The 15,028-nt window shown below is 47.7% G+C and overlaps 1 pseudogene; it reads right to left on the bottom strand.

Annotated features, from left to right (window-relative positions):
• Nucleotides 1–3,072: 3,072 nt before the first annotated feature.
• Nucleotides 3,073–4,605, bottom strand: LOC108490738 (annotated as a pseudogene).
• Between the last annotated feature and the right edge of the window lie 10,423 nt (nucleotides 4,606–15,028).

Raw genomic sequence — 15,028 nt, 5'->3', positions numbered from 1 at the left:
AGGCCAGCTTTGGTAACAGATGGAGTTCCAGGCCAACCTGGGCTACAGAGATACTGTCCCCAAACCAAAACCAAACAAAAAAAATCCACCCGATTTTAAAGTTATATTTATTTTTTAAGCTATTTTTTATTTTTATTTTATGTGTATGAGTGTATTGCCTGTATAGTATGTAAGTGCACCCATGTTACGCAATGTCCAGGGAGGTCAGAAGAGGGCGTTGGATCCCTTGGAACTGGGGTCACGAGGGTTGCTAGCCACCACGTGGGTGCTGGGAATCCACCCCCGGTCCTCTGGAAGAATAGCCAATGCTTTTATTTATTTATTTATTTATCTATCTATCCTGAGTGCTGGGATTAAAGGCGTGCGCCACCATGCCCGGCTTTTTTTTTTTAATTATTTTATTTTATGTGTATGCGTGTATTGCCTGCATGTAGGCAAGGGCACCTGTGCTGTGCCATGCCTATGGATGTCAGAAGAGGCCCTCGGATCCCCTGGGACTGGAGTTATGGACAGTTGTTAGCTGCTATGTGGGTGCTGGGATTCGAACCCAGGTTTTCTGGAAGAACAATCAGTGTTCTTAACCTCTCCAGCCCCCACACATTTCTTTAGAAAAAAATAATAATAATAATCCACACCTTTAATCCCAGCACTCAGGAAGCAGAGGCAGGAAGATCTCTTCGAGTTCAAGACCAGCCTGGTCTATATAGTAAGTTCCAGGCCAGCTGGGGTTACAGGGAGACTCTGCCTCAAAAAAAAAAGATCAAAGGAAAGCCAGGCGTGGTGCCCCACTTCTTTAATCCCAGCACTCGGAAGGCAGAGGCAGGCAGATCCTACCGGGAGACGATCTCAAAAAGACCAAAAAAAAAAAAAAAAAAAAAGGAAATAAAAAAGAGCAAAGGAAAAAAAAAAGCAGTAAATGGGGTAAATGGGGGGGCCTGGAGCGATAGCTCAGCGGTTAAGAGCATTGGCTGTTATTGCAGAGGACCAGGATTCAAATACCAGCTCCTACGTGGTGGCTAACAACCATCCATAACTCCAGTTCCAGGGGATCCGACACCCTCATACACATAAAAATAAGTAAATAAAAAAATTTAGGGGCTGGAGAGATGGCTCAGCAGTTAAGAACACTGGTTGATCTTGCAGAAGACCTGGGTTTGAATCTCAGCACCCACATGGCACCAAACAACTGTCCGTAATTCCAGTTCCGGGGGATCCGATGGCCTCTTCTGTCCTCTGAGGGCATTGCACGACATGGGTGCACTTACCTACATGCAGGCAATACACTCATATACATAAAAATAAATACATAAAATGGCTTCAATGTCCAAGTGTTCTGTGGCAGCTAATTATTGTGTGCTAAGAGCCTTCTGCATGTGCATCTCAGTTACAAATGCCATCCTTGCGTTATTTCTTGTAATCCTCACAGTAAACTAAGAGTCAGGAACAGCTGTTGTCTCCCTTCTGCAGATGAGAAAGCTTGGGCAGTGGTCAGTTGCCCCAAGTCAACACAGCTGGCCCAAAGAGGGGGAAGCTGAGGCTGTCCCCCCTGCCTTCCCAGCGAGGCAGCTCGGGAGTTTGTTTGCTAGCACACTGGGCCACCAATCTCTCTTTCAAGAAAGTATATTATGAAAAGCAAGTTATGTTCATGACAGCTCAAGGGTGGAAAGAATGGGGAAAAAGGAGTTTAATTTACTCTCAGTGCCAGGCGTGTATTGACAAGTAGACATTCAGTAAAACTTGTAAATCTCCAAACATATTCAACACAAAACAAGTTACTTTAGCTCAAGGGACAAGTGACATTTCAGTTGCAGACTCAGAAGCTTTTGAGGCTATGGACATGAACAAATGGCTTTTGAGGCCATAGACATGCGCAAAATGGAAAGATACCAATCATAGTCAAAGCCTCCCACCGCCCATTCACAGTCTGGGAGAGTGAGCAGGAAAGGAGAGGAAGGAGGGGAGAGTGGGACCGCTGGTTCTTCCCCAGTTCCTTAGTTTGACTTTCTAATTCTAGGATTTGTGCTCCTCCTGAGGAATCAAACCTGCAGTTTCTCCAAATTAATATTTCCTGGCCCTGTAGCAATATTGAAAATCCCTGTGCTAAGATGGAAACAATCACAAAAGCAGGATGCAGTCCTGTATGTGCCCTAGGATTACAGCCTCTTAAAATATGATGGCTGCCAGGGACTAGAGAGATGGCTCAGCAGTTAAGAGCACTGGCTGTTCTTACAGAGGCCCTGGGTTCAGTTCCTGGCACCCACACAGGGGCCACTTACATATAGGCAGGTAAAACACTCGGACACATAAAATAAATAATAATTGATTAACAAATGATGGCTGCCAGGCAGGGTGGTGCTCACCTTAATCCTAGCACTGGGGAGTCAGAGGCAAACAGGTATCTGTGAGTTTGAGGCCAGCCTGGGTCTGGTCCACATGGGGAGTTCTAGGAAAGACAGGAAGACCCTGTCTCAAAAAAAACAAACAAAACCCACACACAACACACACACACACACACACACACACACACACACACACACACACACAAATGATAGCTGCATTGCAAAAATCACTTGAGGAAGGCATTAAAATGCTGAGAATACTTTGGTTTCTCTTGCAGATCGTAAAATGACAAGTAGAATAGACAAATGTTTCTTTTTTTTTTTTTTGGTCTTTTTGAGACAGGGTCTCCCTGTAACCCCAGCTGTCCTGGAACTCACTATGTAGACCAGGCTGGCCTTGAACTCAGAAAGATCCGCCTGCCTCTGCCTCCCAAGTGCTGGGATTAAAGGTGGTTGTCACCACGCCTGGCTTCTTTTTCTGTCTTTTTGAGACAGGGTCTTCCTGTAGCCCCAGCTGTCCTGGAACTCACTACATAGACCAGGCTGGCCTTGAATGCATAGAGATAGGTTTGTCTCTGCCTCCCAAGGGCTAGGATCAAAGGTGTGCTCCACTATGCCCGGCTGACAAATGGTTCTTTTACTCTAGTTTCTAGAGGAGGTGAGGTTAAATTTCTTTCTACTAAAAGACCCTCAAGACAACTTTTCTTTCTGTAATGATCAAATTTGTCTATTTTCACATCTCTAGCTGTTAGGGAAAAGCAAATTAAAACTACATTAATGGACCACTGAAGTGGCTCAGTATGTAAAAGCGCTTCCCACCCTGTCTGATCACCTGAGTCTGATTTCTGGGATCCATATGATAGAAGGAGAAAATCTACCCCCTCAAGTTGTTCCCTGACTTCCATATGCATGCGCACAGACACATACGCACACACACAGACACACACACAGACACACACACACATACAAATAAATAAATCTTTAAAGAATTAACTCTAGCAGAGGGGAAAAATATATATATATATATGTGTGTGTATGTGTGTGTGCATGAGTAGTCTATGTGCCTATGTACATGTGTGTGGATGGGTGGACAGGTGCATGCTCACAGAAGCCAAAAGAACATGTCAGGTGAGGCAGGGTCTTTCCCTGAACCTGGGATTTCCATTTTCTTGACTAAGCTGGAAGTCAGCAAACCCCAGTGATCCTCTTGTCTCTGTTCCCCTCAGAGTTGGGGTTACAGATGCATGTAGGCTGTCCAGCTTTGAACTCTCGTTCTCATGACTACACGGCAAGTGCACTTAACCACTGAGCCATCTCTCCCCCTCCTTTGTAAGGCAGGTTTCAATATGAAGCCAGTGACTGGCCTGAAACTGGCCATGTGGACCAGCCTGGTCTTGAGTTCACAGGAATTCTCCTGCCTCTGCTTTCTGAGTTCTGAGAGTAAAAGCATCCACCTCTATACCCAGCCTTCTATTTTATTCTTTTGTTTTTCGTTGTTGTTTTAAATATATTTTTAAATTACTTTTATTTTATGTGTATGAGTATATTGCCTGCACCTACATAAGTGTACCCATGTCGCACAATGCCCATGGAGGTCAGAAGAGGGCATCGGATCCCCTGGAACGGGACTTAGAAACCACCATGTGGTTGTTAGCCACCACATGGGAACTGAGCCCCAGTCCTCTACAAGAGCGGCTAGTGCTCTTAACTGCTGAGCCATCTCTCCAGCGCCCATTTTAATGAATTTATTTATTTATTTATTTAAAAAACAGCACATGCCTTTAATCCCAGCACTCGGGAGGCAGAGGCAAGCGTATCTCTGTGAGTTCAAGGCCACCTGGTCTACAGAGTGAGTTCCAGGACAGCTGAAATAAAAAACAAGTTCTGCCAAGTTTTTATTAAAGAGAAACTTTCCAGGTTTACTTCTCACCAGTCTTCTCTGCGTGCTTCTAATAATATCAGAATCACCTGGATCGATGACAGCCGGTGTGCAGACTCTGTAGTAGTCTCCGAATGCTGTGTCCAATTCAATATTATTGCCTCTGTGGTGACGGACACCGGTTTTGGCCAACATGGCAGAGTATTCTATTTCAGATTCCCTTATAGCTGGGCAGTTGTTGTTGAGGATGACTAATCTGGCCTTGCCCTGTCTGATCATCTTCAGAGTCTGCTTGTACCCCAGCGCGTACTTTCCACTTTGCATAACAAGCTGGAGCCTAGAGTTGATTGACTCCAGAGACTGTTTCGTCTTCTTTGTGGCAACCATCTTCCTGCCTTAGGTGCACACGGCCCCCAACCAAGAACAGCCTCCAAGATGGCCTTGGCTGGGGAGGGAGAAAGCTATTTTGTTTTCTGAGAAGGTCTTCCTGCAGCCCCAGCAGGCCTGAAGACCAGGCTGGTCCCAATCTCATAGACATTTGCCTGCCTCTCCCTTTTCAAGTGCTGGGATTAAAGGTGTGTACCACCACCATATCTGGTATGTTTTAGGTGCACTTTTTATTTTGTTTTGATGGAGATGAAATGTGAACTAGGGAGGAAGGGCAGGATTGCTGTCCTCCTGGTGGTGACTTTGATGCGGCAGCAGAGAGGGCTCTGAACCAGAAAAAAGATTCTGGGACCTCAGGGGCGAGAGCTGGAATGGAGGAGGGGCCCGGCCAGTGGGAGCCCTGCTGGACAGACAGATCACAGGCAAGCTAGGGCCACTCTCTTCACAGCTGACTGACACAAGCAAAAGCACAGCCAGGCCAGCGAGAGGCATAGCAACCGGGCGGTCTCAGCTTGCTTTCCCTGCTGCCTCAGCTTACTGCCTGGCCTACATTGTAGGTGTTTAAAGATCCAGTGAATCGATAATGAGCAAATAAGTGCTTAAAGGCTCAGTCCAAGAGTGTGGGGTGTCCTGAGGGGTGGCGCACCCATCCCCCAGTGAGAAAGGAGGGAAGGACGGGAGGTGCGCCTTTGAAGTATCCAAGGTCACCGCTAACCCTTGCCCCAGGGTATGGCCAATCTGTATCCCTTCCTGTTTCCTGTCCTTGACCCACCTCCAGCCTTTGGTCTCCATATCTCACAGTAAGCCCAGGGGAGGGCTGTGGAGCACACGGAATGGTGGCTTTGAGGCAGAAGTATGGGTGCACAGGAGTATATTACACATGGAGGTGGATTTCAGTGTAAGTCAGTGAGTGCCACAGATGGCACAGAAGAGAAAGAACCCAGATGCGAGGTTGGATGAGACTAGGCCTGTCCCAGACCTGCCACCTACTGCCTGGGAGAGGTCAGTCGAGGGAACTTCTCTCTAAATGCACCAAAAGATCCTTCAGAGTTGGGGTAAATTAAGAGACATAGGATACATGAAAGGCTTGGTCCATAGTGTTTAAGAAGCATTAGCCAGTTGAGCATGGTGGCACACACCTTTGATCCCAGCACTTGGGAGGTAGAGGCAGGCGGATCTCTGTGAGTTCAAGGCCAGCTGGTCTAAATAGCGAGTTCCAGGCCAGCTGGGGCTACAGGGAGACCCTGTCTCAAAAAGGCGAAAACTAAGACGAAGAAGCAGAAGCAGAAGCAGCAGCAGCATTAACCAGCGCTCACCAGGATCGTCACTAGTGTTGGAGTATACAGGGAACTCACCAGACTTTCCCGAAGAGAGCCATGCCTGCTTAGAAATGTGTTCTGAGTTCTAGTTAACTCAGTCAGCGCCTTGAGAACTCCAGCGTCCTCTCTTCTCTTGTCTGCTGTCAGCAGTCCCATTGACTGCATCTTGAGCTGCCTGGTTCCTGCCTCCTCCCAGAGTGGCTGTTCTTTTATTATTATTATTATTATTATTATTATTATTGTAAGTGTATGACGTGGGGGAATGTGTGTATCATGACACACATCTGGAGGTCAGAGGGCTCTCTCCTTCCATCTTTAAGGGATTCTGGGAATCAAACTTGGGTCACCAGGCTTGTGTGGCAAGTGCCTTTACTCTCTGAGCCATCTTCACTAGCCCAAGACTCTTTTTTTTCTTTTTGTTTTTCTTTTCCCATTTTAATGTTGTATGGTACATGTGTGTACGGGCCCATGTGTGTATGGGTCTGCGTGTGGATACATATACAATTGGAGGCCCAGGAATCATCCTCATCAATGTTCCATCTTATTCACTGAGGCAGAGTCTCTGAATTAAACCCACAGCCAACTTGGTCAGTACCAACTTGGTCAGCAAACTTTCTCTCGGGATCCCCTGTCTCTGTCTTCAAAGGCTGGAATTACAGGAAGGCTGCCATGCCGACCTTGCACACATGGGTTCTGAACTCTGGACCTCACACTTACAGGTCAAACATTTTTACCAAGGAGTCATCTCCTCAGCCCCCCACTCCAACATACCTCAGGCTGTCCCTGAAGATGAAAACCAAACAACCAGGCAGCAAATGCCAAGTACTAGATGGGTTTTTTTGAGCACTTTTTCTAAAATATTTTATTTATTTTTATTTTATGTGTATGAGTGCATTACCTGCATGTGTATAAGTGCACTGGTGTCATGTAGTCCATATGGACCAGGCTGGTCTTGAACTCACAGAGATCCACCTGCCTCTGCCTCCTGAGAGCTGGGAGTAAAGGCGTGCGCCACCAGGCCCAGCCCTTTATTTTTTTTTAATTTTTATTTTATGTGTATGAGTGTAGTGCCTAAATGTATGTACATGCACCCATGTCATGCAATACCTTCAGAGGTCAGAAGAGGGTGCCGTCAGATCCCCTGGAAATGGAGTTACAGATGGTTGTTAGTTAGCCACCATGTGGGTGCTGGGAATCGAACCCGGTCCTCACAAGAGCAGTCCGTGCTCTTAAACACTGAGCCATCCCTCCAGCCCCTTTGAGTACCTTTTCATCATATCTGTGAATCTCTATCTCTTCTTCTATAAGGACAATAATACTATGCCACATGACCTCCTCCCCAGGCTGTTTCAAGGACTACAGGACATAAACTCAGAGGCTCAGCAGGGCTGAGGACATGGACCACACCAGGTCGGGAGAGTGTGGGGGCTCAGTGCTCACATCACCATCTTATTTCCTGGTATATAAAAACAAGAACGTCATCATGTGTTCCATCAGCTGCTACATTACATGTCACATCAGTGTGGTCCCTACTCTTTTAAAAATATTTTTTAGTTATTTTTATTTTATTTTTGTTTTTTTGGAACAGGATCTCCCTGTAGCTCCAGCTGGCCTGGAACTTACTATGTAGACTAGGCTGGATTCGCAGAGATCCGCCTGCCTCTGCTTCCCAAGTGCTGGGATTAAAGGTGTCAGCCACCACCACGCCTGGCCCAAACTATTATGTTTTTATAAGAGCAGAAAACTGCTTGTTCGGTAAAAGCACTGCAATTCATAACATAATAGTGTGAATCTGAGCTGAGGTGTTTCAGGCAGCATTCCTTGGTGTTGTGTGGTGTGACAAGAGTGCACAGTACACACCTATGTGTACAGAACTGAAGAAATATACCGAGGATGGGCTGGAGCTATGGCTCAGCGGTTAAGAACACTGTCTGTTCTTGCAGAAGACCCGAGTTTGAATCTCAGCACCCACATGGCAGCTAACAACTGTCCATAACTGCAGTTCCAGGGGATCCGACAGCCTCTTCTGTCCTCCGCACACATTGCACAACACAGGTGCACTTACCTACATGCAGGCAATACATGCATACACATAAAATAATAAATAAAATAATTTTTTTAAAAAAAGACCCCAAGGAAAAGTAGCTAGTTTCCTGGCTAAAAGTCACAATGCCCTTGGGCCTCTTAGCAACCTACTCCTTTCCAAAGGCCAAAAACGTCGAAAGTATTTGGGAGGTTTTATCTAATCCTTAAAAGATTTGAGGGTTACCTCTTCAGAGGGGGGAATGTTAGAGTAGCCAAACGCCCCATTAAAAATAAATCAAAGAAGAAAAAGTACATGAAGTTATCAGAAAAAAGTGATGGGGAGATATGGGAGGAGTTGGAGGGGAGGGAGTGGGCATGGACTTGATCAAAACACCTTACAGCATGTATAAAATTCTCAATAAATTATTTTTTTAAAAAAATGTTTTGGGGACTGGAGAGATGGCTCAATGGTTAAGAACACTGGTTGTTCTTGCAGAAGACCCGGGTTCAGCTAACAACTGTCCGTAGCTCCAGTTCCAGGGGATCCGACAACCTCTTCTGTTCTCTGTGGGCATTACACAATATGGGTGCACTTACCTACATGCAGGCAATACATGTACACATTAAAAAAAATGTTTTATATGAAGGACACAGAAATTCAATTAAAAATATACATTAGGAAAAAAAAAGCTGGGCTTTAAACCACACATCTAGGACTTTGGACTTGTTGCCTGATGATTTAATTTCTTTGCTCTTTAAGAACTGCTTCACAGGTCGGGGATGTGGCTCAGTGGCAGAGCTGTTTTCCCAGTATGCACAAAGCCTTGGGAATCAAGGCTCAGCACCACAAAAGACAAACAAGAACTGCCTCACTGGGTAGGACCAAGGGCCAGGTGGGCAAAGATGCTGTCAGTGGACTGTTTTGGGAAGGGAGATTTCCAAAGCTTCTGGTAGAACTGACTAGGACTAAGAACACTGGGAAGCAGATACTCCATTTTGTTTAGAGTGACCCTCCAACCGAATAACCCATCTGGAATCACCTGGAACATTCCACAGGCACAGCCACAGTCCCACCTGGCAAGATGGTATACCTGGAGCCTAGAGCAGCCAGGTCTAATGGGCAGATCCTGAAGACTCAGACTGGCCAAGGGTTTGGGAACTTATTTTTGGTGTTTACAGGTTTTTTTTTTGGTGTTGTTGTTGGGTTTTGTGTGTGTGTGTGTGTGTGTGTGTGTGTGTGTGTGTGTGTGTGTTTGACAGAGTCTCAGTATATGGTGGCTGTTTTTAGTTTTTATTTTCCCCCCTACCCTGTTTTTTTTTAGTATAGTGTATGAGTGTATGGGCAGGTAGTTATGTCTGTGTGTGTTTAGATCTTAAGCTTACCATACTGTTAATTGTTTTCAAATTTTTAAAAATTATTTATTGGGGGGGGCAGGTCTTTTTGAGACAGGGTCTCCCTGTACCTGGAACTCACTGTGTAAACCAGGCTGACCTTGAACTCACAGAATCTGCCTGCCTCTGCCTCTCGAGTGCTTAATTTTTTATCTTTTATTTATTTATTTTTATTTTATGTTATGAGCGTATTGCCTACATGTGTATGTGTATTCATGTCCCGCAATGCCTGAGGAGGTCAAAAGAGGGCGTCAGAGCTCCTGGAACTGGAGTTATGGACACTTGTTAGCCTCCATGTGGGTGCTGGGAACTGAAGCTGGGTTCTCTGCAAGAGCAGCCAGTGTTCTTAACCACTGAGCCATCTCTCCAGCCCCTAATTGGTGTTTTCAATTTTTACTTTTGTGGGAAGGTGTCTGTGTGTGTGTGTGTGTGTGTGTGTGTGTGTGTGAAGGTGTCTGTGTGTGTGTGTATGTGTGTGAAGGCTTCTGTGTGTGTGTGTGTGTGTGTGTGTGAAGGCATCTGTGTGTGTGAATGTGTGTGTGAAGGCATCTGTGTGTGTGTGAAGGCATCTGTGTGTGTGTGTGTGTGTGTGCACATGCATTGGGTATTTTCTGCTGTCACTCTCCACCTTATTTATTTAGTTATTTAGTTTTGAGAGGATCTCTCACTGCACCTGGAGCTCAGTGATTGGGTAAGTGGCTGGCCAGCAAGCCCCTGGGATCCTTTTTCTGTCTGCCAGCTGTGGGGTAACAGCCTCATGCTGCACCTGGCTTTTATGTGGGTATTTGACCCACTGAGTCATTTCCTCAACCTGTTTGATATTGTTATTGTTAGCTCAGGCTAACCTGAAATTCCCTATGGAGCCCAGGCTGGCCTCAGACTTGGAGCAATCCTCTTGCCTCAGCCTCTCTGGTGCTGGGATTGCAGGCTTGAGCCACCACATCCAGCTTCTTTCGGATCTTAAACTACTAGTTTGTAATCCCAGCTACTCAGGATGCTGAGGCAGGATGATCTCAAATTCAGGACCTGCCTGGACTTCAAGACCAAGGGAATATAGCTCAGTGGCTAGCGCTGGAAGCTAGGTTTAACCCCCAGTACTTCACAAAAAGAAAAGAGAAATTCAACCTCCTAGGGGCTGTCTACATGGCACCCCAGGCTGCCTCCTGGACAGCAGAGGCCACTAGACAGACGCCCTGCCCCTGCCCCTGCCCCTGCCCACCACACTCACATTAGTGCACATCACCCACCCACCCACACAGCCCTCAATTCCGGCACTCATGCATCCTGGGACAAGAAAGGTGAAGTGGGGGCACTCTGTCTCAGCAGCCCCAGCACTGGCCCGTAGGCCACTTTGCCAAGCCTTGAGCGCGGAGGGGAGGCGACGATTAGGCCTTCTGCCGCCAGGGGGCGCCCCTCGTCTTCCTTTGCCTCGGCGGGGTGCAGTGTCGCGCTGGCGGACAAGGCGGAGGATGCCCTATGGAGGAGAGGTAGTGCAGATGCCGACGAGAGTGGGGAGTCCCGTCGCGGGACTAGGGGTGCAGGGGTGTGCAGTCTGGCTCGGCAGCCTCCTGGATGCCCTGCGTGCTCGCTCCGAGCCTGCACCAATGCGGCTGGGGGCTGCGGGGAGTCCAGTGATTAGCGCCGATGACCTTGATCCTGCAAATCTATCCCCGACCCCTGCGGGCTCCCCCTCCAGCAGCCCAGACACAGCCGTGGGCACGCTCCTGCAGTACAGATGCAGCACCCCCCCAATGCTCCTGCAGCCCTGTACCCTGGAGGCCTGGCTCCCCCGGGCCCCACCCCAGCTCCCGGAACGTGACTCAGCGCTTTCTCATGCCAGGATGCACCCTGGCCAGCAGGGTTTGGGGGCCCAGTTCCTCTTATGCAGTAGGATCGGGATGCAGGAGATGCCCCGGCTCAAGGCCGAGGGGAGGATCTTTGCCCCCCCGGTGCCTGTGCAGGTTGATGAACTAATTCAGCAGGTGCTTTCAGCCTTCAGATAAGCTGTGCTGGAAAGGAGAGGAAAGCCAGCAAGTCTGGGGATTGCCTTCTTGCTGGTTAAGAGTGCAGAAGAGAGGAGAATCCTCTAGGGAATCTGGGTTTCACCGCAGGTCTATGCTATACAGGAAGGACAAAGGCCGTGGGGAATGGTTAGAGGAGAAACACCCACATCTGGGCTGCCTGAGAGGTACAGGCACCCCACCTGGATTTTGAAGGATAGGAAGAGCCATCCCAGGAATGAGGGTGGTGATCTGGATGTCCAGAAGGAAGGGATGAATTTGTAGGCGTGAACTCCAGGAATTGGCTAAAACTGGTAAGGAGCCTCAGAGAGCAGACTGGGGCACAAGAGTGGCCTGTGGCTAGGACAGTGAGCCAGGCGATAATTAGAGTGGACAAAGGGAGAGCTACCCTGGGGCAGAGGATTGAATGGGTCGGGTCCCCAGTGCACTCTTGGGACCTAGGTTGGGCTTTGCTGAGTGTGTTTAAGTGTACCCTCCATACCCACAGAAGAGTCGTCCAGCCTGAGGTTTGTGGACTGAATAAATGAGCAAAAAAGGCCCAAGAAAGGCCCGTGCAGCTGTCAATGTTCATGACCTGGGCAAGCACCACACACAATTAGGTGTCTTTAATAAAGACTGTTTTGTTATTTTATGGTTGTTTATTTGAGACTATCTTACTAGGTAGCCAAGGCTGACCTCAAACTCATCTTCTCAGCCTCCTGGGTGGTGAGAGTATAGCGGTACATCACCACGCCCAATCAATGAGGCTAGGAAAGAGAGCTGGGCTGGGCGGTGGGGACGGGAGGACAGGCCTGCATTACATTTCTCTGGCTCCCCAATGTCCCCCCAGCTGAAAGCTCTGGCCTTTGGATCTCCAGCTCTACTGCTAAGTCACCATTAGAGTCATCATTGATGCCCCCACTCCATCCTGCTATGCGCTGCTGAGTACCAGCTGTGCTACTCCTGGTTCCTGGGGTACTGTGGAAACCAGGCACTGTCCCTGCCCACCTTGAGCTCCCTATCCAGCAGGGGAGCCACACAGACTACCACCATGGAGAACTCTATAGATATCCACATAGGTTCTAAGCCAGCTGTGCTTGGAAGACAGACTCACCTATGGTGACCCCTCAGCTCATCTGTAGGGCACACTACTAGTTCTCCAAAGGCTTGCAGACCAAAGGGCCTTGCTTCTATGCACCTTGGCCTGTGCCCCCTGTCCAGGAATCTTTAAGGAGCCCTCTGCAGCTCCTTAAAACCAGACCTGGACTGTGAGTTCTGCCAGAGGCCTAGCCAGCTGATGTGGGGCCTCCTAGAACTTAGGACTTGTGAGCTGGCTGGAGTTGGAGAGATGGCTTAGTGGTTAAGAGCATTTGCTGCTCTTGCAGAGGACCTGGGTTCAGTTCCCAGCAACCACATGGTGGTCAACAACCATTTATAACTGCAGGGGGTCTGTGATGCCCTCTTCACACCTCCACAATTGCTGCTCTTGCAGAGGACCTGGGTTCAGTTCCCAGCAACCACATGGTGGTGAACAACCATTTATAACTGCAGGGGGTCTGTGATGCCCTCTTCACGCCTCCACAGGCACCAGGCATGCACATAGCACATGTGCAGACATGCAGGCAAAACAGTCATACACATAAAAATAGATCAAAGAATATTCATAGACGCTTATTTACAACAGCCCCAAACTGGAAACAATCTCCATCAAATGGAGCCAAGAAAATGGATGAACAAATGGATTATTACTCTACTATGACAAGGAAAAAAGTAGGGCCAGTGAGAGGGCTCAGTGGATAAAAGAGTTTTCGGAGTAAGACTGGTAACCCGAGTTCACTCTCCAGAACTCATGTAAAGATAGAAGAAAACTGACTCTACAGAGCTGTCCCCTGACTTCCACATGGGCTGTGGGACCTGCAGTCCCCACCCCGCCCCCAGTTAGGCACATAAATAATATCAATAATAATGATGATGATGATAAATTAAACTTCTTTTTGTGTGTGTGTTTTTGAGACAGGGTCTCCCTGTAGTCCCAGCTGACCTGAACTCACTAAGTAGACCAGGCTGGCCTTGAACTCACAAAGATCCGCCTGCCTCTGCCTCCCAAGTCCTGGGACTAAAGGCGTGCGCCACCACACCCAGTGATAAATTAAACTTTTTGAAATAATAACTACAGTGGAAAATGAGCACAAAGTACCAGTCGTGTGGTACCATTTAATGAGTTTTTAAAATAGGCACACAGTAATCACAGGAGTAGAAATCCAATTAGTGATTGCTTGGGAATGCAATGAGGTAATGGTGGTTGACTGAAAAGAGAACCTCCTTCTGAGTCCTGATAGACATTTGCCAAAATGATTGCTAGGGGCCAGGGAGATGGTTCAGTCAGTAAAGTGCTGGCCATGCAGGCATGAGGATATGCATTTGATCCCTGGCACCCATGTAAAAAGCCAGGTATGATGGTGCAAGCCCATAGTCCTAGTACTAGGCAGTGAGAAGGTAGAGACAGGAGGATCCCTGGAGCTTTTTGACCAACTAGTCTTGTCAAATAATCAATTTCAGGTTCAGTAGAGACCCTGTCTTTAAAAAAAAAAAAAAAGTGAGAGGGGGGTTGCTGGAGAGATGCTCAGCAGTTAAGGGCACTGGTTGCTCTTACAGAAGACCTGAATTTGTTTTCCAGCCCCCACATGGTGGCCAACGATCATCTGTACCTCCAGTTCCAGGAGATCCAATGCCCTCTTCTGACGTCCAAGGACACTGCAAGGCATGAGTGAACTTACATACATGCAGGCAAAACCTTCATACACATAAAATAAACAAATAGATCATTTTTTAAAAATGGAGAGCAAGACACTTAACACGGGCCTCTGGGCCAGGCGTGGTGGCACATGCCTTTGATTCCAGCACTCAGGAGGCACAGGCAGGAGGATCTTTGTGAGATCAAGGCCAGCCTTGTTCCAGGCCAGTTGGGGCTACAGGGTGACCCTGTCTCAAAAGCGAAAAACCAGCAGGTGTGGTAGCCCACGCCTTTAATCCCAGCACTCGGGAGGCAGAGGCAGGCGGATCTCTGTGAGTTCAAAGCCATCCTGGTCTACATAGTGAGTTCCAGGACAACTGGGGCTACAGGGAGACCCTGCCTCAAAAAGACCCCCCCAAAAAAGCAAAAAACCAAAACCAAATCAAAACCAAAAAAGCCCATGGGCCTTTGGCCTCCAAATATACGTGTGTATGCAACACTCTCAGAAAAACCCTGATTAATAGCATGCAATGCTTAAGATCTGAACATCCTTTTGTATGTATGTATATGTGACCTTTACTTTGGTGAAGAACAAGTAAACACAGAAGGGGCTGGAGAGATGGCTCAGTAGTTAAGAACACTGGCTGCTCTTGCAGAGGACCAGGGTTCGATTCCCAGCACCCACATGGTGGTTAACAACCATCTGTAGCTCCAGTTCCAGGGGATCTGATGCCTTTTTCTGACCTCTGGGAGCACTGCAGGACATGGGTGTACTTACACACATGCAGGCAATACACTCATATACATAAAATAAAAATAAGTAAAATATTTTAAAGGCATCGAAGACAGATGGGAGCAGGTATCACAAAACAGGTGTCAGAGGTCAGGTTTAGATTCAACCTCGAGAAAAGGAAAGCATGGGACAAGCAGAGAGGAGGGAGAGTACAGAGAAT

Source organism: Nannospalax galili, unplaced genomic scaffold (assembly GCF_000622305.1).
Source record: "Nannospalax galili isolate Female #2095 unplaced genomic scaffold, S.galili_v1.0 scaffold634, whole genome shotgun sequence".
NCBI classification, from domain to species: Eukaryota; Metazoa; Chordata; class Mammalia; order Rodentia; family Spalacidae; genus Nannospalax; species Nannospalax galili.
Note: the sequence above shows the minus strand (reverse complement) of the source record. Positions and strands in the feature narration are given on the sequence as shown.